The 25304-nt window shown below is 40.9% G+C and overlaps 1 long non-coding RNA gene and 1 pseudogene across 1 annotated transcript in view; both read right to left on the bottom strand.

Annotated features, from left to right (window-relative positions):
• The window catches only part of LOC114209908 (uncharacterized), a 92852-nt gene that overhangs the window by 40469 nt on the left and 27079 nt on the right, over window positions 1–25304 (bottom strand). The gene's annotated exons all lie outside the window — the stretch shown is intronic.
• LOC114209906 (microtubule-associated protein RP/EB family member 1 pseudogene) lies at window positions 18981–20153 on the bottom strand (annotated as a pseudogene).

Here is a 25304-nt window from a genome sequence, read left to right on the forward strand (position 1 = left end):
AAAGTCTGACAGCTACGGAGACACACTGTTGAGCTCTGAGATATCTTCCTAGCTGGGTGTCTCCAGCCTCCATTGCCCGTCTTCCAAAATTTATTTCCCTTGATTGCCTCTGTGTTTACATATTTCCAGGGTTTTTTTTTTTTTTTTTTTTTCTATACAAGACTCTATGAGGTGGAGAAATGATAAACAGTAGGTCCCATTCGGGCTCGAGTCAGTGAAGACCCTGAACTTTATCCTCTCACTCAAAATCTGACAAGAAGGTTACATACAGATACTTATCCTTGTAGAATTTTCCACTTATTTTCATGTTCACTAGTAAGCTACTTCTGATTTTTTAGTCTTCTCTGTAGGACTGTGAACAGGATCAAACTGGGCCTTAAGCCCAAGGTGAATTAAAGGAATCATGGATAATAAAAATAAAAATAGCAGCTATAATTGAACACTCACTACGTCATAGGCACTGTGCTGCATTTTACATGACTTATTTAACTTAATCCTCTAACCACCCTACATTAAACTCTTAAAATTTATTTTTTTTAGTAATCTCTACACCCAATGTGGGGCTTGAACTCACTGAGTCGCATGCTCTTCCAACTAAGCCAGCTAGGCGCCCCTACATTAAACTCTTATTAACACATTATATACTTGAGAACATTGAGGCTCAGACAGGTTAAGTATATTGTCTAAGGTCAAATACCATGATGTGGCTTATCTGTAGGGTGACCCCAAGCAATCTGACTCCAGAACCAGAGTTTTGGTCACTATGCCATTGGTCTATAACATTTGAATCACCAGGGAGCATTCCAAAAATATTAATGCTGGGTCCCACCAGAGAGTCTAATTTAATTGGTCTGGGTGGGGGCCCAGGCAGGGATACCTTCTAAAAGCATCTAGGTGATTCCACCATAGGCAGGTTGAAAACCCCAATATATAACACAGTCTCCATGTCTCCATGCTTACACTACAGTACACTACCCAAGATCAGCTGCTAGTAAGTAGTGGAGCTGGGTTCTGAATTCAAATCTGTATGGGCTCAGAGTTTGGTTCAATCATCACCATCACCTTAACCACTATGTCTACCATTTCCACTCCAACACCACTTTACATCTGAAGATTTACAACTTATACAGCATATTCGAAGACATAGAAAAATAAAATTTCTCCAGTCAGCATATCTAATAAAAGATGCTGCTTTCAAAAACTATTTTTATGAGGGGCGCCTGGGTGGCTCAGTCGGTTAAGTGACTGCCTTCGGCTCGGGTCGTGGTCTCAGGGTCCTGGGATTGAGCCCCGCATCGGGTTCCCTGCTCGGCAGGAGGCCTGCTTCTCCCTCTCCCACTCCCCCTGCCTGTGTTCCCTCTCTCGCTGTTGTCTCTCTCTGTCAAATAAATAAATAAAAATCTTTAAAAAAATATATATCTTTTTATGAGTTCTTAAATCATCTAAAGTTATCATCATCATCATCTTTGTCGTCTTTTAAAGATTTGGCTTCTAGAAAGTATTCCAAGTATAATGGCAAAACACCCAGCTTTCCTATGAGTTTATGAATTGAAGTGGTTCTTTGGGATAAACAAAAAATCTTTTCATCTAAAAATTTAATTGAGACCAATTCAGTGCCCTGAGAATTAGTTCCAATGTTTGGCTCAGGTTTCTGGCACTGAGCACTGGGCCCTGGCCTCAAGCCTGCACTGGGTCACCTTACAGCTGCACCTCGGGGCTATCTGCCAAGAAGCTGGTCTCATGGCAGCACTACCCTATGGCTTAACACCGGAACATTGAGCCTCGTTACCCAACCCGGCTGAAAGCAATTCACATGACTGCAACTCTGTTTAGCAAACAACCTACAGGAGTCATTCGCGTAGCATTGTAGCACCCTCTGACATTTCTGGGACAAAAGAAGACTAATTTTCAGTAGTTTGTCTAGGGGCAGGGAAGGGTGTTTCTCAAAGTTTAATCTGTAACCAGAAAGTTGTGGATTGCTGCAACCATCACATAAAAGGGAAAACGTCTGTCACTTCCATTTGTAGCCAAGTTTGTAGCAGCTTTTTCAAAAAGGGAGAAGTTGAGGGACCAGCTATCCTGGTTCAGGGGCAAGAGAGATCAGGATTTGAAATCTGATTTCCCCACTAACCAGGTGGGTGTAGGCAGAGAACTTAATTTTGTTGTGCCTCAGTTTCCTCACCTACAAAATAAGGTCTGGGCTCACTAAATGAGTTCTAAATATCAGTCCTAAAATTGTATTATATGTATGAATATATATTTATAGTTTTTCTAATTTGGTGTAACCACTTGAAACATCCCCTTACTAGAGCAAATCTGAATTTCTAAAAACCCGGGGTTGACATTAAGGATGGAATTCAAGAACCAGAAATTGTAGATTTTTAGCTGTACAAGGCTATTTAGATAATGTACTCCAACTTGCTCCTTTTATCTTCTTTCTCTGTCTTCTCTTTCCTCTCTCCTTTTTTTAAAAAATTCAAGAAATATTTTCTGAGGTCTGCTGTGCACCAGGCACTGAACCAAGTGTTGGAAACCAAGACTGAGTCCTTAGTCTTAAAGAATTTCCAGTACGGTAGGCACAAGTAAGCAGGTTATTAACACACAACGAAGAAAGTGCTACAATAGAGGTGAGCAGAGGGTACAAAGGCGGACAGAGGCTTAGTCTCAGGATGGGGAAGGGGTGGGAGTCGGGCCAGGGTTCCTGGAGAAATGACATCGGAGCTAAGGCCAGGAGAAGGGGCCACCTTTCTAAGCAGAAAAGCAGCATAGGACTTAAATATCAGAGGGGGAGCTCTGAAATGGTGGGGACGATTGCCCAAGGGCATGCAACTGGCCAGTGGCAGAGCTGGAGCTCAAGGCCCTAACCTCCAAATTATAGGCTTGGTTGAATGTCAGTGACATGAATTACTAATCTCTGTGTTTGGCTTTTGGCAAAGGTGAAACATTACAGGGCCTGCGTTGGCTGCCACCAACTCAATTAGGACTCAGGGCTCTTTCTGGGCTCTCTAGGCTTGGGACCTCCCCTGTGTGGCTCCAGTGTCTTCAGCAGTAACTCATCTACACAACCACAGCACAGGCCCTTCAACTGAGAAGCACCAGCACCAATGTGCTTTAGGGTTGAGGCTCTTTCAGCTGCTGAGTGGTGTGGATGGATACAGCTTCTGCCGTGACTGGTTTAGAAGACAAGTCTTGGTTAGTGATGGCTCAGTTAAAGGACAGTTACAAGTCATGGTAATGGTCTTCAGATATTTGAAGGGTGGTAGGAGGATTAGATCTATGCTGTGTGAGGTGAAGGGGAAGAATCAGATTCAAATGAATGTATAGGTACAGATTAAGTATATTTCCCTAAGTAAGAACTTGAGGTTGGATGCACTCCGAAGTAATGACTATCTCTACACCTACAGTATTTAAAACAAGGGCAGAATGACCACTTCACTGGGATGTTACAAAGGGGATGTAGGATTTTATTTATAGAGGTCTAATCAAATCCTTCCAGCTCAGAGCTTCTGTATTTTCACAGTTGGCCCTTGCCAGTTGAGGTTTAATTGTTCTACCTTCTTATCTATTCTTCACAAAGTATTTACTCTCAGTTTTATTTAATTAACATTTGCAAGCACATTCTTTTTACATTTCTAAGCAAAGAAACCCTTATTGTGTGCTGTGATACTTAAGAAGGCAGTTTAGCCAGGGTCATGTCCCCCCCCCCCCCAGCATAAAGCAGTAATAAATTTTACTGCTAGGTAGAAACTGCTCTATTTATGTGAGAAACAGGGAGTTTTGGCCTGTTCTGGCACATACCACACTGACCTATCCAGTCTGGTGCACGGGTACTGCCTACTTTAGGTATACTTTGCCAGTGTACTTATATGCTAGGGTCCACCCCTTACATACCCAAAGGAAACTTTATAAAGTCTTCCTTTCCTTTCTTCCACCTTTGTTTTTCTTTGTGGAAACTGTGCCACTGCTCCATTAGTCTAAAGATACAGAGAGAGAAGGGAGAGTGTAGTCAGTGAAAATTGAAGATATTACTGGCAGTTCTGACAGGTGCAATTTAGATTTTGTTAACCCCAAATTACTTTCGGAGAGCAGTGGTAAAAGATGATTTATATTGTTTTGCAAGGCAGACTACTCTGTTGCTAACATAGTAAAGTAAAACATATAATTTGTTTTTACCTGCTTTCTATGCTTGGTGCATGTAATGTGTTATAAATCAACTATATTAAAAAATATTTTGTTTCACATTTAGTATTTGGATCATGTATTACCGGAGTCTAAAATATGTATGTTTTAAAACAACATAATAGCTTTTTCAAAAAGAGAAAAAGGAAGGCAAGCCCATTTTCTAAGTGTTCGAAATCAAACAACATTAAAAGGACCAGCCAAAATGAGCTGTCTCTTCCCTATAAACCGGGGAACAGAAATGACTTTAACATATTCTGCAAAGGAACTTGTCCTGCACTAGCTCCTATAGTCGACCTTAGAGAGAAGCTTCAGCTCAACTATACATTGAAAAAACAGAAGTTCTGTAGCTGCTGGTTAGATCAGTTTATTATGCCCTGAGAGAAGTGCTGGCAGGGGCTGAGACGGTCCCTAAGCACTCCGCGCAAAGTTACAGGGACCGGCCTCTGGTGTAGCTGTTTCCTATGCATGGGATGAATAAATCATTTTCCCAAGGTAATCCTGCGGAGGGCCTCTCCTCAAAGAGTCGTCATCATCTGGCCTCTGCATGCAGATGTGAAATTATAGCTTTACAATACACTGATATGGTAGCACACGGGAAAGAGCTGCACCGAAAACGACAAGCAGAACTTGCAAGGGCGGCAGCAAGCAGCCAATAGACTTGGTTTTTTTCCCTCCAGTTGTTCTTCATATAACAAAAATGTTTTGATTAGTGATTTCTTTTACCATCAAGAATAATAAAAGCAAGGGGACACCAGGCCAAATCCCCTGGAAATCAGTGCAGGGCTAGAGCCAGAACTCAGGGCGGGCGCTGGGCAGAAGAGGGCGGTGGGCCATTCTGAAAGGACGAAAAGGAGCCCTGGGAGCAGAGGACCAGACAGTCTGCAAAGCAGGGGAGCGGATGACCCAGAAGATTCTACAGCGGCTTGCTGCAGCTGCTCTAATGGTCTCCTCTGCTTCAGGATAGAGGCAAATGTGTTTAGAAATGAAAGGCAAGAGGGCATAGGAAAAATGTACCTTCCATTCCTAACCAACTGGAATATATTCTTCACAACACGCACTCTGTTCTGCGCTGTGAGGTAGTGATTTTTAGGATTCAAATATAGGCAAAATACTAACCAGCAAACTCTATGTGCTTCCTAGCTGCAAGCACAATTGGGTACATGCAAGTTACGCTGCAATTTCTAAGGACAAACTTGTAGTCGGAGCCTTGAACGTTAGAAGTGGTAGCAATTTTGTAATATGATAGTTTATGGCCTTGCCCAACTATTTCTGAACTCATAAAATGCTTTGTCACATGTAACCTTAATTTTTATACGCTTTAGGCGTATAATGGCCGTAAGCCATTATTTCTTGTTTTAAACTCAAATAAGGGTAGTTGATCCCCCTACTCTGAGATGATTTCCAAGAACTCTGAACCCTTTGGACTATCTGAAGGACTGGTTGTGGTTGACTTGAAATCCTATCCTCAGGAAATAAACACACAGTTGTGGACAGAGAGGTCAGGGGCAGGCCAACTCTGTCCATCCCCATGTTTTCTTCAGGATCCACAGGCCTCCTAAACGACAGGGTTTTCACCTTCTTGATAGCAGAGAGCACTTACAATCAGAAAAAGACATTCCTCAAAAATGTCAGGGACAGAGAGAAGTCACAAAAGAGGAGGAAGAGAGTTAATAGTAACTGCTTAGTTACTGGGCTGTTTTACAGATTAAAAAATAAAAGTCCCATAAAGTTTAGTAATTAAAGTCACACAAGAGGGTCAGAAGTCAAATAAAGGTCTGTGAACACCAAAACTTCTTTCTACTACTGCAAGATGGCCTGAGGGGTGGCGGGGGGAGGGAGGGCCTCAAAATTCTATAGAGCTCTTCCCTCATAGGGTTTATGACATGCAGACAGTGAGTAGGTCACCGATTCCAAAAGGCGAAGTCATTTCTCAGGTTATCTGCCCTCGCAGGCAGGGTGCTCTCCTCCCAACCCCAGTCAGGCACTTAGAACTACAAAAGCTTACTCCAGGGTCTCCAGCCAGGCCTGAGTCCATGGAGGCCGAGGGCCAACAGCTGCCTGATTTCCCAGCTCAAGTAGGCCTGACACAACTCGGGAATGGATAGCGGTCCTCCGAGTCTGTTCTGGTCTGAGCAGCCTCAAAGAAAACAAACATGCTACTAAATGCACAGCACTTAGTTCTGTTGAGATGGGTTCCTATAAACATGTTTAGAGAAATGAGGTAACCTCGATGAGCAGTTCAGCTAACAGAATAATAATGCTGATCTCCAGCATGAAGCCATAGTCCTAATCTGAGCCCTTGTCTGATCCTCAAGTCTGTCCCGTTACTCCCTCCCAACTCTGTCTGTTCCAGAGAGGATGTCTCTTCATTGTTCCCACATGCTTCCCTCATTCCTGCCTTCATGCCCCCAGCTGCTGTGGAATCTTCAGGCGAAAATGCCTTCACTACGCCCCACCCAGCAAATCCTACCCCATCTCTCAAGGCCCGTATCAAACCCACCTTTTCTCCATTGAGTTTGCCTTGATAACTTCAGTCATCAGTGGCCTCTACAATCCCGTACAGTTACCACTATATCTCCACTATTCATGTTCATATTTGATTATGTCCAACTTAGAATGTGACCGTAAGGGCTCTGTAAACTTTCATTAACTCATCTTTGGAAATCCTGCCAGTTGCCAAACTGTAAGCATCTGTTGACATACTAAAATGACTGGTAAAGCAAGCACCATAGCAGCGTTTCCTAACCTCAGATCTATTCTTTTTCTTACTTGGGTTTAAACCAGATGTAAGCTGAGGAATGCTGTCCTTTGAGACTCAACTAAATTGGCTCAAATCCCATTCCTTTGTGTGGTGGGAGCCCTACATTCCTTCCTGTTGGGGATTCTGGAAGGGGGTGGGAGTAGTTTACAATTTCTTTTCCTAGTCGCCTCTGGCTCCAAGTTCTTGCCTTCTGTGGACTTAGTTCAGTGGCTGGAACAAGTGTTTTGCTCTCTCTGAACCCAACATCTCCAGTTATAGAAATCAGCTCCTTTTTTTCCTTCAGTAAAATGGGCTAAAGCAGGAACCATATCCCCTTAGGAGAAAAACCAGAAGTGAGGCATACGTGTCCTAGGTCTTCAGATATTGATACTTCATTGTACCTACTATTTGCTTTTGGAGATTTAGAAGAAAAATACTTTGTACTAACTAATTCTTCATTACATAGAGTAGAATGCTAGAAAGAATTTTCTTAGCCATTTTCTACACAGTCAACACTATGGAGGGGTTATTTTCTTTTTTATTCGGTATCATATGGTTTATGCTACAAATGCATCATTATGGGCTGAATGTGTCTCCTCAAATTCATGTGTTGAAGCCCAACCCCTCAGGATCTCAAAATGTGACTGTATTTGGAGATAGGGCCTTTAAAGAGGTAATTAAGTTAAAATGGGGTCATTAATCCAAAATGACCAGAGTCCTCATAAGAAATGCAGATTAGGACACAAACAACAGAGAGAGAGGGATGACCATGTGAGGACACAGAAAGAAGACGGCCATCTGCAAGCCAAGGAGAGAGGCCTCAGAAGAAACCCAACCTGCCAACACCTTGATCTCGGACTTCCAGTCTCCAGAACTGTGAGAAAATTATCTTCTGTTGTTTAAGCCACTCAGTCTGTGGTATTTTGTTATGGGAGCCCTAACAAACTAACACATGCATCAAAAGTAAATTTGTTAAAAAAATATTAAATATGGTGAGAAACTAATGTTCTGTTATTACAATTGAAATTGGTAGGCTATCTCTAAGAGATTTTGATTTTTGTGAGGCTGAAATATAGTGGTTAAGAGGACTGGGCTCTACTCCTGGTTCTGCCACTTTCTGGCCACATACCTGGAGGCAAGCAATCTAGAGACATATGTAAGGACTATATGAGCTCCGGGACTTCCTGGGCATGTACGAGTAAATGAGAGAACGTGTAGCACAATGCCTGGCACATAAGAAATGCTAAGCTAATAAAACTCTAGCTGTCTATTTAAATTCTCTTAATAATGGTGGTAGGGGAACAGGGGAGACATTTTCTCAGGACCTGGCATTTTCTGCTTTGGGTGTGTGTGTGTGTGTGTGTGTGTGTGTGTGTGTGTGTGTGTGTGTGTGTATTTAAATCCGATAAGAAAGCTGAGAGGCCCTTAGAAATTAAGTGATTTCTCCAAGGTTATAGAGGGTATGGTGGAGATGGGATTCATAGGAAGATATATCTGACTCCAAGACCCATTCTCTTCCCACTCTATGAATTATCTTTCCCATTAATTTTCTACAACCTCTAGGTTCTAGTATGCTGTCCTCACCTAACACGTGCTTTCCGGTATATATATATAAACCTATATGTATGTTTTATTTGTGAGGGGTCATGGGGCCAGAGCAATAGGAAATTAAATATCATTCTCAAAGGGCCTTCTCATATATCAAAGAAAAACAAAAAATAAAAAAATAAATAAAACCCAACCTGCAGGTAGGTACTCCTGCTACCAATTCTAGCTTTGGTAACTCTACTGTGCTGTAATGGAGACAGCCAGCATATAATGGCTTCATAAGAACATGGCATAAGTGATTATATTCTCACATTGCAGTGTCCTGATTTGAACCAACAGACTATGATTTCTAAAGGATTATAACTTGTGCTGCTATTGGATCAACCCCAAAGTCTAATTTTAGCACTGAACTTGCTCCAGCAGTACTTAGTCCTAGTTAAATAAGCAAAGTGTGTTCTCAGTCACTAAATGATAGCTCTTCATTTCATTTTGTAACTTGCCCATACTGCAAGTCAGTAATCACACACCAGCTACCAATGGAAATTTTTAAACACCCAAACAAGGTGTTTCTCCAACTAATTTCTTTAACAAAGAAACAAAACAATAAGGTAATAATTTCTTGAATCATTTAGGTTTTACTAATTACCTCCCAGAAAATATGTCATTCCATCATGTGAGCAGTTATTTACTGAGTTATATGTAAGCACATATTTATTTTACTTTTGTTAAAAATAGACTGGTTCTTAAAGAAGGTGGTACCATGCCATTCAGGAGCAAGAGCAGAAGACTCTTGATCTCAGGGTTGTGAGTTCGAGTTCCATGATGGGTGTAGAGATTACTAAAAATAAATAAACTTAAGAAAAAATAAAAATAAGAGCAGAAGACCAAAGCTGAGTGATAAGAATACTTTTCTACATAGAGCTAAAATGGTTAGTGTGAACTACTTTGCCCTAGGTAATATTTTTGCCACTTCATTAGTTTTATACTGTGGCAGAAGCTTGCTTTGCATAATATTTTTTTAAGTTTATTTATCTAAGTAATCTCTACACCAAATGTGGGGCTTGAGCTCACAACCCTGAGATCAAGAGTGGCATGCTCTTTGGACTGAGCCAACCAGGCATCCTGGTTTGCATAAAAATTTAGATACTTGGGTTTAAAATGCAAAACCCTTATTTTCAAAAACTCATTAATCCAGTAAAAATATTTTAAATGTTCACTACAAATCTGCAAGACAAATTGATTTGTTATTTTTAATAGAATGGAAGAACAAAAAACTGAAAATTGTTTTTAAAAAAATCTAAAAGAATATAGATAAACTATAGTTTGAGGCAAACAAATATGGAAGCTTATTTTCCAAAAACATTGTATAGCTTGTAATTTTCTCTATATATAAAACTTTGAATTCCATAAAAAAATTAGTTTAAATAACTAAAATGCTTTTCTCTTCTGGCTCTTTACTATTTTTTTTTAAAGATTTATTTATTTCACAGAGAGAGAGTATGTGTGAGTGAGGCAGGGGCAGAGGAAGGGGGAGAGAGGGAATCTCAAGCAGACTCCCTACTGAGTGCAGAGCCCAATGCAGGGCTCGATCTTATGACCCTGAGATCATGAGCTGAGCCCAAATCAAGAGTCAGACACTTAACCAACTGAGCCACTCGGGCACTCCATGGCTCTTTACTCTTTTAATGTCAATGTAAAAGCCTTGCTGTATAAGTTGAAATATTTAATTATTAATTAATTTAAAAATTATACAAAAAAAATTGCTCCTTTTGCCTAATTTCACGAGTAGTAACTCTTTGGGAGGGCTCCAAAGTTATTACAGAGAATCTGAAAATCCTGGTGTTCTCCAAAAACAGACTGAGGTTTGCAGAAAAAAGAACCTCATATATCACCTTACACCTTTCAGAATGGCTAGAATCAAGAAGAAAAGAAATAAGTGTGGGCAGGGATGTGGAGAAAAAGAAACCTTCGTGCACTGCTGGTGGGAATGTAAACTGATGCAGCCACTGTGGAAAACAGTATGGAAGTTCCTCAAAATATTAAAAATAGAACTACTCAAGATCCAATAATTCCACTACTGGGTATTAACTCAAAGAAAATGTAAACACTAATTCAAAAAGAAACATGCATCCCTATGATTATTGCAGCATTATTTATAAGAGCCAAGATATGGAAGTGACCCAACTGTTGATAGATGAATGGATAATATATATGTTACATTATATATATAATGGAATATTAGCCATAAAAAGGATGAGATCTTGTTTTTGAATTTGCAACAACACGGCTGGACCTAGAAGGTATTATGCTATGTGAAATAAGTCAGACAGAGAAAAACAAACATGATATGATTTCACTTAAATGTGGAATCTAAAAAAGAAACAAAACAAATAAACAAAGAAAAAGCAGAATCAGACCCATAACTACAGAGAGCAAACTGATGGTTGCCAAAGGGGAGAAGTTAGGGGAATGGGCAAAATTGGTGAAGGGGAGTGGGAGATACAGGCTTCCAGTTATGGAAAGAGTAAGTCATGGGGATAAAAGGTACAGCCTAGGAGGGGCGCCTGGGTGGCTCAGTCGTTAACCATCTGCCTTTGGCTTAGGTCATGATCTCAGGATCCTGGGATCGAGCCCCGCATCGGGCTCCCTGTTCGGCGGGAAGCCTGCTTCTCCCTCTCCCACTCCCCCTGCTTGTGTTCCCTCTCTCACTGTGTCTCTCTCTGTCAAGTAAATAAATAAAATCTTAAAAAAAAAAAGTACAGCCTAGGGAATATAGTCAATGGTACTGCAATAGCATTGTATGGTGACAGGTGGTAGCTGGACTTGTGGTGAGCACAGCATAACATATAAACTTGTTGAATCAGTGTTGTACACCTGGAACTAATGTAACGTTATGTGTCAGCTATACTTCAATTAAAAAAAAAAAAAGAACTTATTAGACCAGGGAAGGGAGAAAGACCCTTCATTTTCAAAGAGGTTGGCAACCACTGCCCCAGCCTCCATTTGACTTTCTTGCTCTGCCCCTTCAGGAATGGAGGAATAAGAAAAAGAGAGTAACTAGAAGTGGAGGTAAAGAAGTGGAGGTAAAGCACTGCCTGATACCATTTTTATCAAGCAGAAGATGTAGGATGGAGCAGCTAGAATCCGATTCCTTTTTGTTCTTTTCTAACTCAAATGCTGAGTTATGATGCCCTCAAAAAAAAGAATAGAACCACTATATGGACAATGACTGCATTTCACTTGAATTTCTGTGATTTGGGATCCCTCAAAATGACTGAAAAGGCTGTGGGGGCTTCTAAATCAAGCAGGCTGTTAAATTACATAATTTCGTAAACTAAGACAATATCAAATTGAAAAAGAACCAGCAGAATTTCTAGTCAAGGTGGCACAACAAATTCACGCTTCAATTCATCCCGTATGCTCTAAACACACAATAATGACAGATACAATAGAAAAAGAGAAATCCAAAAGGTCATTGCTGGGCTCAAAAAACAAGATAAACATCTCTGTGGACCAGAAATGCAACAAAAATGCAAAGCAGTGAGCTGGGCGAATGCTGCAACCTATCAAGCTCCGAGTGTTAAAGCAGCTAGGGGCAAGTGGAAATCCAGCTCTGGTGGAATACTGGGGCTAAAATGCTCTACTCAAGATGGAGACCAAAACCAGCGATGTTACCGAGAGCCAGGACCTGGAGCAGACCAACCATCCTGGTTTTCCCAGGACTCTCCCTGTTTTAGCCCAGAAAATCCCAAATCCCAGGAAATCCCATGGTTCTGGGCAAACAGCGATGATGGGTCACCCGACTTTCCCTTGCCCCATGGAAGGAAACGGAATAAACCTACTGCCAATATACTGGCTGGAGCTATGGATTTATGGGAAGCAGTGGACCCAGGAAGAGGAAAGCAAAGGATGAAAGACAAACAATACTGCAGCAAATGAACTGAGATACCAGCTGGTTTAGATACTAGATGAGCCATATTAATGACATGGACCAGGAGCATTAATGGCCTCTCAAGTCATTTTACTATCTGGTTCTAGACTGGGGTGTGCAGTGGAGAGAAGCGCAGGTGGAAATACTCATCAAGTTGGAGACAGGGGAGGAAAGGATCACAGAAATATCTCCCACTCAAAGTGATTGTGCAAATCCAAATTCCAAAACATATAAGGTTAATGCTAAAAAAGACAGCTGGGCAATGATGGAGTAAGTGGCACCGGACCAGTGTTCCTGCTCTAAAAAGTTATAAAAATAGATAAAATATATAAAAAACCATTTTTGGAAATTGAACAACAAGCACTAAGCGGCTGTGATCCCTGGGAGGAACAAAACAAATGATTCCTCAAGTGCCCCAGTTTTCTGCCTGGAGGTCCTCTGTGGATTGACATACAGAAAGGCAGAACTCAAGCACAGCACAGTGGTTTTGCTGTGTTTAAGAGCAAATGGCTTGGGTCATGATCTGGGGGTCGTGGGGTAGAGCCCTGCGTCAGGCTCCCTGCTCTGCCAGGAGTCTGCTTGGGATTCTCTCTTTCTCCCTCTGCCCCACCCCTCCCCCTGCGTGTGTGCTCTCTCTCTCTCTCTCTCTCTCTCTCTCTCTCTCTCAAATAAATGAATAAATAAATCTTAAAAAAAACAAAAAAAAGAGTGAGTGGAACTCAGGAAGGTAACTACAATTTGAGTATCAGGGTATCAGAGAGGAGAAAGATGTGCAGAGACAGAGTTCCAGAAATCTGTATAAGGATCATCTTGAATGTCTGTTTGAATATTAAGATGCATAAGTATAAGGGAGGACCTCTTAAAGCCAGGCAAAACAACTACTGTGAGAAGAACAACTCTTGGGGAAAGAATTACTGGGGATCTGAGACTTGGGCAACACTTTCACAAATGGAAGCATTTGAACTCTAACCAGGACAGAGTCCTCTTAAACATGGGGGGGTGCTAGGAGACAACTTTCTATGACGTGTCTCCATGTCTTGTGACAACTTTTGTCCTTGACTATCTTTCCAAGGATGTTTGTATAGTCAGTAGCCTTTGGCAGGTATAATGTTGCCTTTCAGGAGAAAGGGCAAATTTGTTTCCTGACCAGGATAATAAAAAATGCCTCCTTCCAGGGCACAGTTGGGGCAGATTTGATAGCAGTTATCTTATAAAATGAGAGATTCTCTAAGTTCAGGATTCCTCAGCTATGATTCAGACTCACTGTGAGTGTAACATCCACTTGGATCCACTCTGCATTTGCCTCCATGAGGTTTGGGGGACAAGGGAAACCAATGAGAACATGGAGATCATGCTGCCTGCGGCAAGTAATAAAGTCCTTTGTTCTCTGACCTAGGAGTCTCATGTCTTCTGCCAGCATCTAGACAACCATTACAGGCTTGCCAGTAGGGTAAAATCTCAGATACTGAATACCCTTGACCTGACAGCAGGCATTTAATAGAGACCTCAGAAAGGCTGTCCAGCCCACAAGCTAAATCCACCCCATAGCCTGGTTTTGTATAGCTTTTGAGCAAAGAATTTTTTTTTTTACATTTTTAAAGGAATGTAAAAACAAAAACAAAAACAAAACCCAAGTATTTGCAAGAGACTTTATATAGCCTGTAGAGCCTAAAATACTTACTATCTGGCCCTTTAAAGAGAAACGACATCTACTTCTACTACAGAACCATCTTAACAAAGCTTTAAAACATGACTTGAAAGGATCAAGCTGATGTGCAAGTAAATTAACTGCCTGATGAAACAACATACTTGTGAAAAGAAGACAAAAAAATCTAGAAATTCAACAGCATGGTAAACACAGTGTCCAGCGCCAATAAAAAATTATAAGACAGGCAAAGAAGCAAGGGAATATAACTCGTAACCCGGATAAAATCAGTCAATAGAAACAGAGTCAGAATTGACAGAGATGGTGGAATTAATAGAAAAGGACTTTAAAATAGTTCTTATAAATATGGTTAAGGATGTAATGGAAAGCATGAAATACTTTGGAAACAAATACAGTATCTCAATAGAGACAGTAAAAGAATTTTTAAAAAGTACTATATATAACTTTTGGAACTGAAAATACATTATCTAAAACCAAATTTTAAATTTCACTGGATGGGCTTAACAGCAGCAGATTATACACTACAGAAGATCAGTGAACCTGAAAGATGGGCAATGGGAATTTTACAGCCTGAAGCACAGAGGAAAAAAGTAAAAAAGGACAGAGCCTCACTGAGGGACAATATCAAGGAGTATGATTCAGAAGAGAGAAAGAGTATATGGCAGAAAAAAATATCTGAAGAAATAAAGGTTGAAATGTTCCCAAATTAGGTGAGACCTTTAATCTCACAGATCCAAGAAATTTCATTTCTCTGGAAACAAGAGAAAAGAAAGGTTAATGATTGGAACAGATGATAATCCCAGTTTCTGAGTTCTGAGGGTAGCCGGTTGAGATTCCTAGATGTCAGGCTTGAAGCATGTTCAAATGGAGTGAGGGCAGACGGTGGCGATTTGATTGATGGTCCTGGTTTGCAGTTTGCACGTCTCTGGTGATCTGTCTGAGTGGCCCACACAGCGACAGGCACAAAGATGGTACATACATCAGCTGTTGTGATTTAAGTATATCAAGTTGTCCCACTTTAATTTGCATGGCTTTGGGGAAAAGGCAGTTTTAGTTCTCAATGATTCCAAGCCAGAAGGGCGGGAGAAAAAATGAAAATGTTAGTTTGAAAAGGTGTAACCCGGTATTGTAGGAAATGAGAAGAATTCAGGATCTAACAGTGAACAAAACCTCAAACACAATTAACAGAACTGGAATAGAACCTAATATCCACGAGTATGTATTTTTCTACAGAAACGTAATTTTTCTCTCTACAACCCCCATTTCTATCAAAGATAATCATAGTAAGGCCAATTTGTTTGCAAATTAAGTCTGGTTTCAACAAACTTGGCCTGATTATTTACATAAGTACAACAAAAATAGTGATTGGCCAATTAGGTCCTAAGTTGGCTTTCCTGGAACTTTTCATAAGGAATCTCAAATTGAACTTTCAAAGCCTCTCAAGGATAGGAAGTCAAACCAAAGACTCATTATCAGATTTTGCCTGCAATACCTATTGATTTGGGTTAATTCCTCACTTTTTGAGGTCCCCCCAAGTATCTTGAAGTTCCTGCACCTACCAGGAAGTGACCTTCCTTACTCACCTTGCAAGGCTGCTGGGAACAGTACAAGCAAGGTATCAGGCCAATTTTTCCAAGGGGCTTTATTGGCTCCATAAAATCAACCTTCGTTCCTGAAAGCTGTCTTGTAACATCTGAGTCTATACATATGTCTCTCAAATATGACAATACAGGCAAAGTGTTGGTGATATAACCAATGTTTCCAAGTATGTCCTGTTACAAAGAGAACAGATTCTCATTGAGCTTATGCAAATAACTATATTGCCATGAAAATAAGAATACTCACTAAGAGTTTCTGAATCCTGGAGAGATCAGGTAGGAGAAAAAAAAAGTAATTGCTCCATCTTTGTTCACAAAGATACTTTACCAAATTGCTGTAAGTCATAGCTAGCTAGCTGGCAAAAAAAAAAAAAAAAAAAAAGTTTCCTTAAATCTAGAAAACAAAAGATTAAAGAACCAGCAATGTTTCGAACAAAAATCCTATAAAATTAGACTCATTCTCATTTAGTCCTATGTAATTAAATCCTGACCTTTCCCTAGCAATTTCTATTTGAAAAGGCCAGTTTTTCCTTAGAGTCCTGTAAATTCTTACCCTGTTCAGTGGTATGATCTGAAAATTATCAGAAACCTATACTTGTCAGAGTCCTTTCCATGAATCTCCTTGAAGATGGACCACTTTTGCAAAAGCATCAGAGTAAAACCATAAATGTCTGTAAATGACAAAAGACTTAAAAATGCCCATGTTTAAGATCTGATGAGAGTTCCTTATGTTACTAACAGAAATTTGATTATTTCTGTGACATACATTTTGACAGTAACTAGAATTACAAGTGTTTTGAGAGAGAGAGAACAAATCTTTTGAGATGTTCCCGGGACTCTCTAAAAGTCTCAAGTTAGTATGAAATCAAAAATACTTCATTTAGAATTTGAATTTTATAAGATTTATCAAAATATCAAAAAGGCTTGGATGCAATACTTAATTATCCATTTTAAGAGACAAAAAAGATTTCAAAAACAAATATAGACAGTTACATTGTTCTGGGCAAAACCTGGCTCTTTTACTAGAGAAGACTTGGTTTACATCATCCAAGACATGAAGACAGACTGAAGCACAGTGGGTAAGACACAAAACCTTTGCTTTCCAAGCTGATGACTTAAAAGGTAAAGAAAAGCCTTTGTTTAGATTTCTTGTTGAGAGCAGGCCAATAATCTAAGAAGACTGTCTTTTTGGCAGATGAGATAAAAATTAGTTTTACATAAGCGCACTATTGGTATTAAAGCTTAATTTTAAAATCCTTGTAATAGGAATTCAATTTTTAGCCACCTTGACTACACAAGATTCCTTCTCTCTCTCTCCCTCCCACCTCCCTCCCTCTGGCCTTCTATGTCCATAGTTTGTCCTTCATTTTCTTCTTTCCCATTCTAAAATAACCAGCTTTATTTTAGAACAAAATCTCTTTCATTTCCCTCCACAAAAATGCATTTCCATATCTCATGCCTTTTCTAACCAAAAAAAAAAGGACAAAAACAAAACACTACACTTCTGGGCGCCTGGGTGGCTCAGTCATTAAGCGTCTGCTTTCGGCTCAGGTCATGATCCCAGGGTCCTGGGATCGAGCCCCACATCGGGCTCCCTGCTCGGTGGGGAGCCTGCTTCTCCCTCTCCCACTCCCCCTGCTTGTGTTCCCTCTCTCGCTGTGTCTCTCTCTATCAAAAAAATAGATGAAATCTTTAAAAATTTTTTAAAAACCCTACACATCCTACTTTTCTTACATACAGAATTGTTTTCTGTATAATTTCTAGTAGTTTTAATTACATATTTTAGAATTCTTAACCCTTAGAAAACTTAATTTCTAGCGAAAACTAAGAAGTAGAAATTGTGAACTGTTGCACAGCATTGTTTAGATGGGCAAATTTATGAATTCATTTCATGATATCTAGAAACATACATTTCCTCATAGTATTTTTTTAATGTGGCACAACACATGTTTAGTAAGAGGCCCAAATATCTTTATTTCCTCTGTAGTAAGAGGTCAAACGTAGGTAAACTTAGACTTGTTTAGCAATTAATGTTTCAGTAGTTTTATCTTATTTGGAAATGACGAAGACATTCAATGAATTCCCATCATTTAATTTAACTTAGCAAAATTCTAAGGATGGAAGTTACCAGAGGTCTCGGAAACTTTTTTTTTTGGGGGGGTGGGAGGGCGGACAGACTATTTTTAAGTAGACATAACATAATGATTGCTGAAAAGCTCACTTATCCTACTTATATCTATCAAAATTATTTGCTCCCAACAACTAGGTTTAGACCACCCATGAAAACTTCATTAGACTCTAGACAAAGTCAGTCATCATACCAAGCTACTTTTCTTGCTGACAAATTTTGTAATAGAGTTAACATGAATTTATTTGACTAGTAAACCCAGGTAGGATGAAAGCTGTTATCTGCATAATATTTAATGCTGACAACCCTGAAGACTTACCTATTTCAATTAAACCAAACTGAAAGCAGCTTTGATTTACCAAAGATTATGCCAGATCACATGAACTTGAAAAACATTTGGGTTAGTTTCCATATTTCTGAGCTTTAGAAATCATTCATAAGTGCTTATTTTTAAGCCAATTAAATAGGATTCTTTTACTAATTAATTTTGGCAATTCTATCCAGAGTTAGAAGGAAAAAGAAAATCATATACATAACTTACATCCACAGACATACGTAAACATGCAGATGCAGATAGAGACCCTGTAAGTTTCCATTTCAAAATTTTAGCCATGGGTCAGGTACAATATAAAATTCACTAGTTTATAAATAACAGTTGAATCCAAACTGCTTCTAACAGAGGAACAAGTTAAGGTTACCCACTCCAATGGCTAAAGTTTTTTACTATTTGTGGAGACTTTTAAGATTTGTATTTGCCCTTGACAATCTTTTTTTTTTTAAGATTTTATTTATTTATTTGACAGAGAGAGAGACAGCGAGAGCAGGAACACAAGCAGGGGGAGTGAGAGAGGGAGAAGCAGGCTCCCCGCAGAGCAGGGAGCCCGATGCGGGACTCGATCCCAGGATCCTGGGATCATGACCTGAGCCGAAGGCAGACGCTTAACGACTGAGCCACCCAGGTGCCCTGCCCTTGACAATCTTAGGAAGGCTGTGGATTAGAGTTTGGACAAGACAGTTTTCATAGCAAATTCTATTTTATTTTTTTATTTTTTATTTTTTTTAAATACTCTTAAGGCATTTATTTATTAAAACGTTCTCTGCCAAGATTTCACATTAGCTTAAAACTCAAATCAGTCTTTACATTTCTCTACTGAGGTTTCCACCTCAGTGTATCACATAAAAACACCTTCTCCAGCACTCAGTGTTACCAGCGTCCACACGGTGAGCCCCATGGTCAGCCTCTTTGTTCCCTAGGTGACCCAACTAGATGTTAATACCGCTCTGCTACAGGGTAAAAGCTCCTAACTCAAACTCATTGGAAAAGGGGTGAAACTTCTGCAAAGTGCACTTTAAGAAGAGGTACTGTTTGCTCATGAAAAGAAACCAGTGAGTCCTCTAAGAATAATAAAAGGGGGTATTTTACAGTTAAGCACATGATTTGGAGTGAAGAATTCGGATGTTGCTCTACTGGTCCAGGCCGTTAATACTCTTCTTGTTCCTCTTGTGGGCCCCCTTCATCAGGTATCACAAAGCCTTCATCTGTAGCATACAGAATGTCCACGATCCTCTGCAATACTGGATTGTTTTCCCCCTCATTCTCCTGGCAAATCAATTCAATGTTCCTTAGCTTTCCAAAGTAGAAATCTCTTTCTTTCTCCAAGTCTTCAACGGTAAGTTTCAATACGTTGACCTGCTGCATCAATTCAGCTGCTTCGTCATCCCCGTTGCCCACACCAGGATTCTTCCGCACCACACCAGGGCCAGCCTTAGGGGTTGCAGTAGTTCTGTGTGTTGCAATGGGCCTCTGTGGAGCTGCACTGCTAGAGCTGAGAGGTTTCTTCGGTTTGTTCAGAGCTGGAGCAACAAGGGAGGGAGCCACTGCAGTTTCTTGACCTTGTCTGGCAGCTACGGGGTCATAGTCTTTTCCATCATAGTTTGCATCAAAAAACTTCTTGAACCACTGAACAAATTCAAAATTGTCCTGAAACTTTCCTTTTACTAATTTGTCCACAGGAATTATTTTGTCAACACCCATTACACCCATTCTCTTAAAACCTGCTTGTAGTATTTTGAAGTTCTGGATGTATTCATGTTCTAGCTTAGCCTGGAATTTCACTTTCTTCAAGGCAATGGAGCCAGGGAACAACATGTCCATAAACTGACAGTAGGCAGCCCCTGAGCACAACTGTTCAATCTTCGTCAGATTCAGCTGCAGAGACTCATTGATCCAGGCCAGCATGTCATATCGACTTAGGTTATCACTGGTGACTGATGTTGAATATACGTTCACTGCCATCTTTGGCTCTCGGTGGGACCGCGTCCACGGCCTGCGCCCGGCTTCGGTTCCGTCTTCGTCTCGTTCAAACGTCCCGACCACAAATTCTATTTTAAAAGACCTCTTACCTCTGCCCCCCTTTTGTCCTTTGGTCTCAGGCAGAGTTTAGGTACTTCCTGGGGTGTTTACATTACAAAGGCATGGTAAGATTTACATCTTCAAGGGACAGAGAAAGAATGTAAGTTTTCTCCTAGGAGTTCCAGTGCCTTTTGGATGGCTTCAGCAGTTCCCACAAAATGTAGTAACACCACCCTGTAATTAGGGGGTGCCCTGTAAAAACAATTCTCAGGGTCAAGTGGGACCTCTTCAGGTTAGAAATGAAGAAGGGGTCATTTGGGTCACTGTGGTCATGGAAATGATGAACCCATTGGACCATGACAATTTTGTGCAGCAGGAGATGGGCTTCCTCCATGAACCTTAGCAGTGATCACTGTGATGGAAGGATGGGTACAGCGCCAGCTAGTGTATATCCAGGTGAGGAGAGGGAGGGCTCAGGTATGAGTATCAGTGGCTCTAAGGGCCTTTGTCTTCCCAATTCCTGCTTCCTCCTCAGGAGAGCCCTCGATAACCCTGTCAGCTCTTCCCGTGGTGGCAGGGACACCTCGTGAGGCGTGCTGGTAGTGGAAAGCCGTTTAGCGGAAAGCCAAGAGGACTCAGGATCTGTGGTATCTCAGAAGGAATGAGCATATAGCCCGGATGGATCTCTGAGAAAGTTACGGATTTTAGGGTCTTTAGATGCTGGCCAGTTAATGCATTTTGGCCACTGTGAGGAATTTAGAGCCTGTTCCAAACAAACAAGAAAATCCACAATAGCCAATTAGCTCTCTTCTCTCCTTCCTACTGCATAAAATTTTTAAGAAAGGTTTGAATTTAATTAGGTTTTTTATCTCAGTTTCTACTTGTTTTTCTCCTGTTACCTTGATCTTATGTGCTGTTACCAGAAAATGTGGGATGACATTACTGTCAGCCCTCTTCGTAGGTGGCTACTTTCTTTTCCAGGGTGTCCCAAGAGACTTCTCCAGGATGCGAGTCTGCCTTCAGTAGTGTGATACGCACAGGGTGGTTGGGAAAAGTCCCCAGGCCTCTGGAGCATAAACCAGAGTCTTGGCATGTTGGTGTACATGACATTGAATAATAACTAGGAAGCATCCATGGGCTTTTGCATTTATCAAGGAGCTGGTGTGCCTCCTCAAGGTTCTTAGGAGGTGCTGGCACCAGATGTTTAGGACATTTATATTTGTTCATTAATTTTTTAGCAACACCACACCAAGGAATTGAACCCACAATATCTCATTGGGTCAGGGGACAAAGAGCAACAGTAGTGAATGAAGTGGTGACACAGAGACGGTAGGCCTCTGATGTATTTTCCCTCTTGTGGTGACACTGGCTTCCATTTGCAAGGCTATTTCACTTTTCTGGGTTAGGACATGTACTCTGGGCACAACCCACCGACTCGGTGGTAACAGGCAGAGTTCTCCCATCCTCCTCACCTACAGGAATCTTTTCCCTGTGCCTTTAACCCAACGCCCTCCTTGGGCAATGACAACAGCCTTGCGATCTAATCCACCCTCCTTAACTCTCCTTAGTGTGGAGGACCCTTATGCACATTAATAGTCCATTAAAGTCTTTATAACTAGTGGTCTCATCATCTTGTTGGCCTTAATCACACTGCTCTGGGGAGATTGTGGGATTATTATGGCAGGCCTGACCTTTTGCATTGGATACTGTAGGCAACATGTGAAAGTGTATAGCAGCACGACAGATCCCCAGCTAGCGTGCTTCTTTCTCAGAAGGTGTTACCCACCTGACTTTGGTGGTTAGTAAACACGTTGCAGGCAAAGGCATTTCCCGCGGTTAATTGCAAGGGCAATCATTCAATCCTACCAACTATGCCAGTTGTGTGTTGGTCTCAGCCTGTCAATCACCAGTGTTGTGGCTAGAGTGGTCCTTGTGGTTCTGATCATTGCAAGATGCCCTTCAGCAATAACTATCAGGAAACTTTGAAAAAAAAAAAGTTTTATACTAAGAGGACCTGGAAACTACATGGCACACTAGGGGCCACACAGCAAGGTCATGGGTAGAAAGAGAAAGAGCACAGTGAGTGCAGGGACCTGGGGTTCTGCTTTTATTGGGGGTGAAGTTGGGAGTCTAAGGTTTCACCTCACTCTTTATTGGTGAGTTTAAAATGTAAAAGCAGGAATTTAAAGCCTGGGAAAAAACAAGTGGCCCAAATGGTCAGTAATCAAGATCAACCAAGATCTCTAAAACAAAGAAACCTCAATGGAGGGAGGCGGCCTGGCTCTATATGTAGTCCTGTGGCTGGCAATGTGTCTGTTGGAAATAGCCATCTTTGAAGTGAATGCCTCTTTGAAGAGGATGCAATCAAATCTTAAATCAGGCATTTGCATTATAAAAAACAAACAACAAAAAAAGAACAAAAAACAACTATCAGGGCTTACACTACACCCACATTATTTTCCAGTTACACTTTCATAAAGACAGATTCATTCTTTTAACAGATATTTATTGAGCATTTACTATGTTCAGGGAATATACCCATAATATGGGAAGGAGGTAAAAAGGGGGAAAAATCCCAACCACTCATGGATCTTACTTGGGGTGGGGGCAAACAGACTGTAAACAACAATTAAGTGAAAACATAGTATTTCACCACATGAAGAGAAGTGAAAAATAAATAGAGCAGGGGAGGTAGGGGGAGTTATCATTTCCAAGAATGGGCAGGAAAGACCTTATTGAGAAGGTGATGTTAGAGGAAAGATCAAAAGAAAGGAAGGGAACAATCTATGTGAGAATCTGGTGCAAGTGGTATATAGCATTCTTGTGGCTGGTGCAGCAAGAGCCCAGGGCGAGAAGCAGGTGGAGTGCGAGTGATAAAGGGAGGAGGAGGGCAGGGAGGACCAAACAGGACCTTACACACCTTTGTAAGGACTCCAGCTTTTATACTCAGTGAGGTGTGAAGCCTCGGGAGGGTTTTGAGCAAAGGAGTGACAAGATCTCCTTGGATTTCCACAGAAGCGTGCTGGCTGTTGAGATGAGTACAGACCAAAGGGGAGCAGAGGTTGAAAGAAGGTGGCCAGTTAGGAGGCTCCTACAAGAATCCAGGAGAGAGCTGATGACTGTTTCCACTTAAGTGGTAGTCCTTTAGACGAATGGGAGTGATCCAGGAGAGAGGGTGGGAATGATGACTCAGGGGAGAGGGGAGAGTTGCTGATTCACTATCCTTGAGCAGGGGAAGGGATGGGATCTGGTGCACAAGCTGCAGAGAAGTGGAGCTGGGGAGGTCTCATTCGGAGCAAGGAACAGGAAGGCAGGCGGACAATATGGGCACAGATGCCGGTAGGTGACTGTGGACCCAGCGGTGGGGTCCGTGAAAGTTCTTTTCTGATTACTCCTATTTCTCAGGGAAAGAAGAAGTAAGGGCGATCAGGATCGTGGGGCAGGAGGTATTGGTGGCTAGATGAGGAGAAGGTATAAAACAGTGGATTAGAAGAGTAAGAAAATGAAGTTTGGATTTACCGTGGTTGGTCTTTTCAACCCAACAGACATTTGGAACAGTTCTCTAAACATCTTGCTCCTAAATCTATGGACATGAAGAAAGCATCATTTGGAAGCCAAGTAATTATCAATGGCTATCCATCTTTATTATGCCTATTCTCTGGAGAGAGAGGGAAAATTCTGCCCTCTAGTAAGGGTAGAAATGCATAGCTCAGTGTGAACAGAATATTGGCAGATCTGTAGCTTTCTTGTACTTTCGCAGAAACTAGATTGCATTTGTTTTGAATTCCTTCTTTATTAAAAGACTCCTTTCAAAAGAGAATCAGCACATTATAAATGTAAATGCACTTATCATTGTATTTCCCATTTTCCCTAAAATTATAACTGAAGTAAACACTTTAAGGAGAAATTAATGTCATAGAGGGGGAAATGCTTGTTTAAAGGGTTGGATGATTAGAAATTTTTTCAAAAAGGCTGTGACACTCTCTAATGATCACCTGATATCGAAGGCTTAGAAAGAAATGAGTGGTGGTTTTTTTCATGGCCTGCAAATAGCATCTAATAATTCATCTCAAATAAATAAGGGTGTAAGTTGTGTCATAAATATGCTATGCATCAAAATTATAAATCTAGAAAACCTATGATAAGGTGACAAGAAGACTAATTATCATTTCGTATTTCTTCTATTGATGCAACTCAGGAAAAGAGAAAAGCAATCTTGGAGTTTTATGAGACATGAGCAGTGTGTTGATTCTCCTAAAACATCTTATTCTCCTAAAACTCTGTATTTGAAGGGGGGAAAATCGTACTTAAATTACATTATTGGACTACACTTACATGTACATATTTTTCCAGAATCTAAACCTTTTGTAACTGTCTCATCATCCCCAGTCCTCCATTAGGGGATCTTCCAAGACAGGAATCGCCTGCACCCCGCAACATGGGGATCCAAAGGACATGTATCTTTATAACAGACATATTTTTAACAGGGAAATTATGAGTTTTCCTTTTGTGTGTGGAGCGGATAGCAGATTATTATTTTAAAAAATTAGGCCACTTCTTGGGGCGCCTGGGTGGCTCAGTAGTTGAGCATCTGCCTTCGGCTCAGGTCATGATCCCAGGGCCCTGGGATTGAGCCCCATATCGGGTTCCCTGTTCCACGGAAGGCCTGCTTCTCCCTCTCCCACTCCCCCTGCTTGTGTTCCCTCTCTTGCTGTGTCTCTCTCTGTCAAATAAATAAAATCTTTAAAAAAAAAATTAGGCCACTTCCTATAAATAATTACTGCTCATGTTGGGGAATGAGATGTTTAAAAAATCATTGTGAATAGGGGCACCTGCGTGGCTCAGTCAGTTAAGTGTCTAACTCTTGGTTTCGGCTCAGGTCATGATCTCCGGGTCTTGAGATTGAGTTCCCAGTTGAGCCCCACGTTGGAGCCCGTGTGGAGCCGACAATGAGCCCCATGCTCAGCCGGGAGTCTGCTTGAGATTCTCTCCCTCTGCCCCTCCCCCCCTTAAAATAAATAAATAAATATTTTATATGCAAAGCCAACCGAAGAGTCAATATACTCTACTTTTTGGTATGAATGAAGCAAAATCAATGAAACAAACTCACTGCTTGCTAGCAAACATTTAAGGTTCTAGAAATGGTGTTCCAATTATT

The sequence above is a fragment of the Eumetopias jubatus genome, unplaced genomic scaffold, assembly GCF_037043125.1.
Source record: "Eumetopias jubatus isolate StellerSeaLion01/CBP00866 unplaced genomic scaffold, mEumJub1_p1.0 scaffold_6, whole genome shotgun sequence".
Lineage (NCBI taxonomy): Eukaryota > Metazoa > Chordata > Mammalia > Carnivora > Otariidae > Eumetopias > Eumetopias jubatus.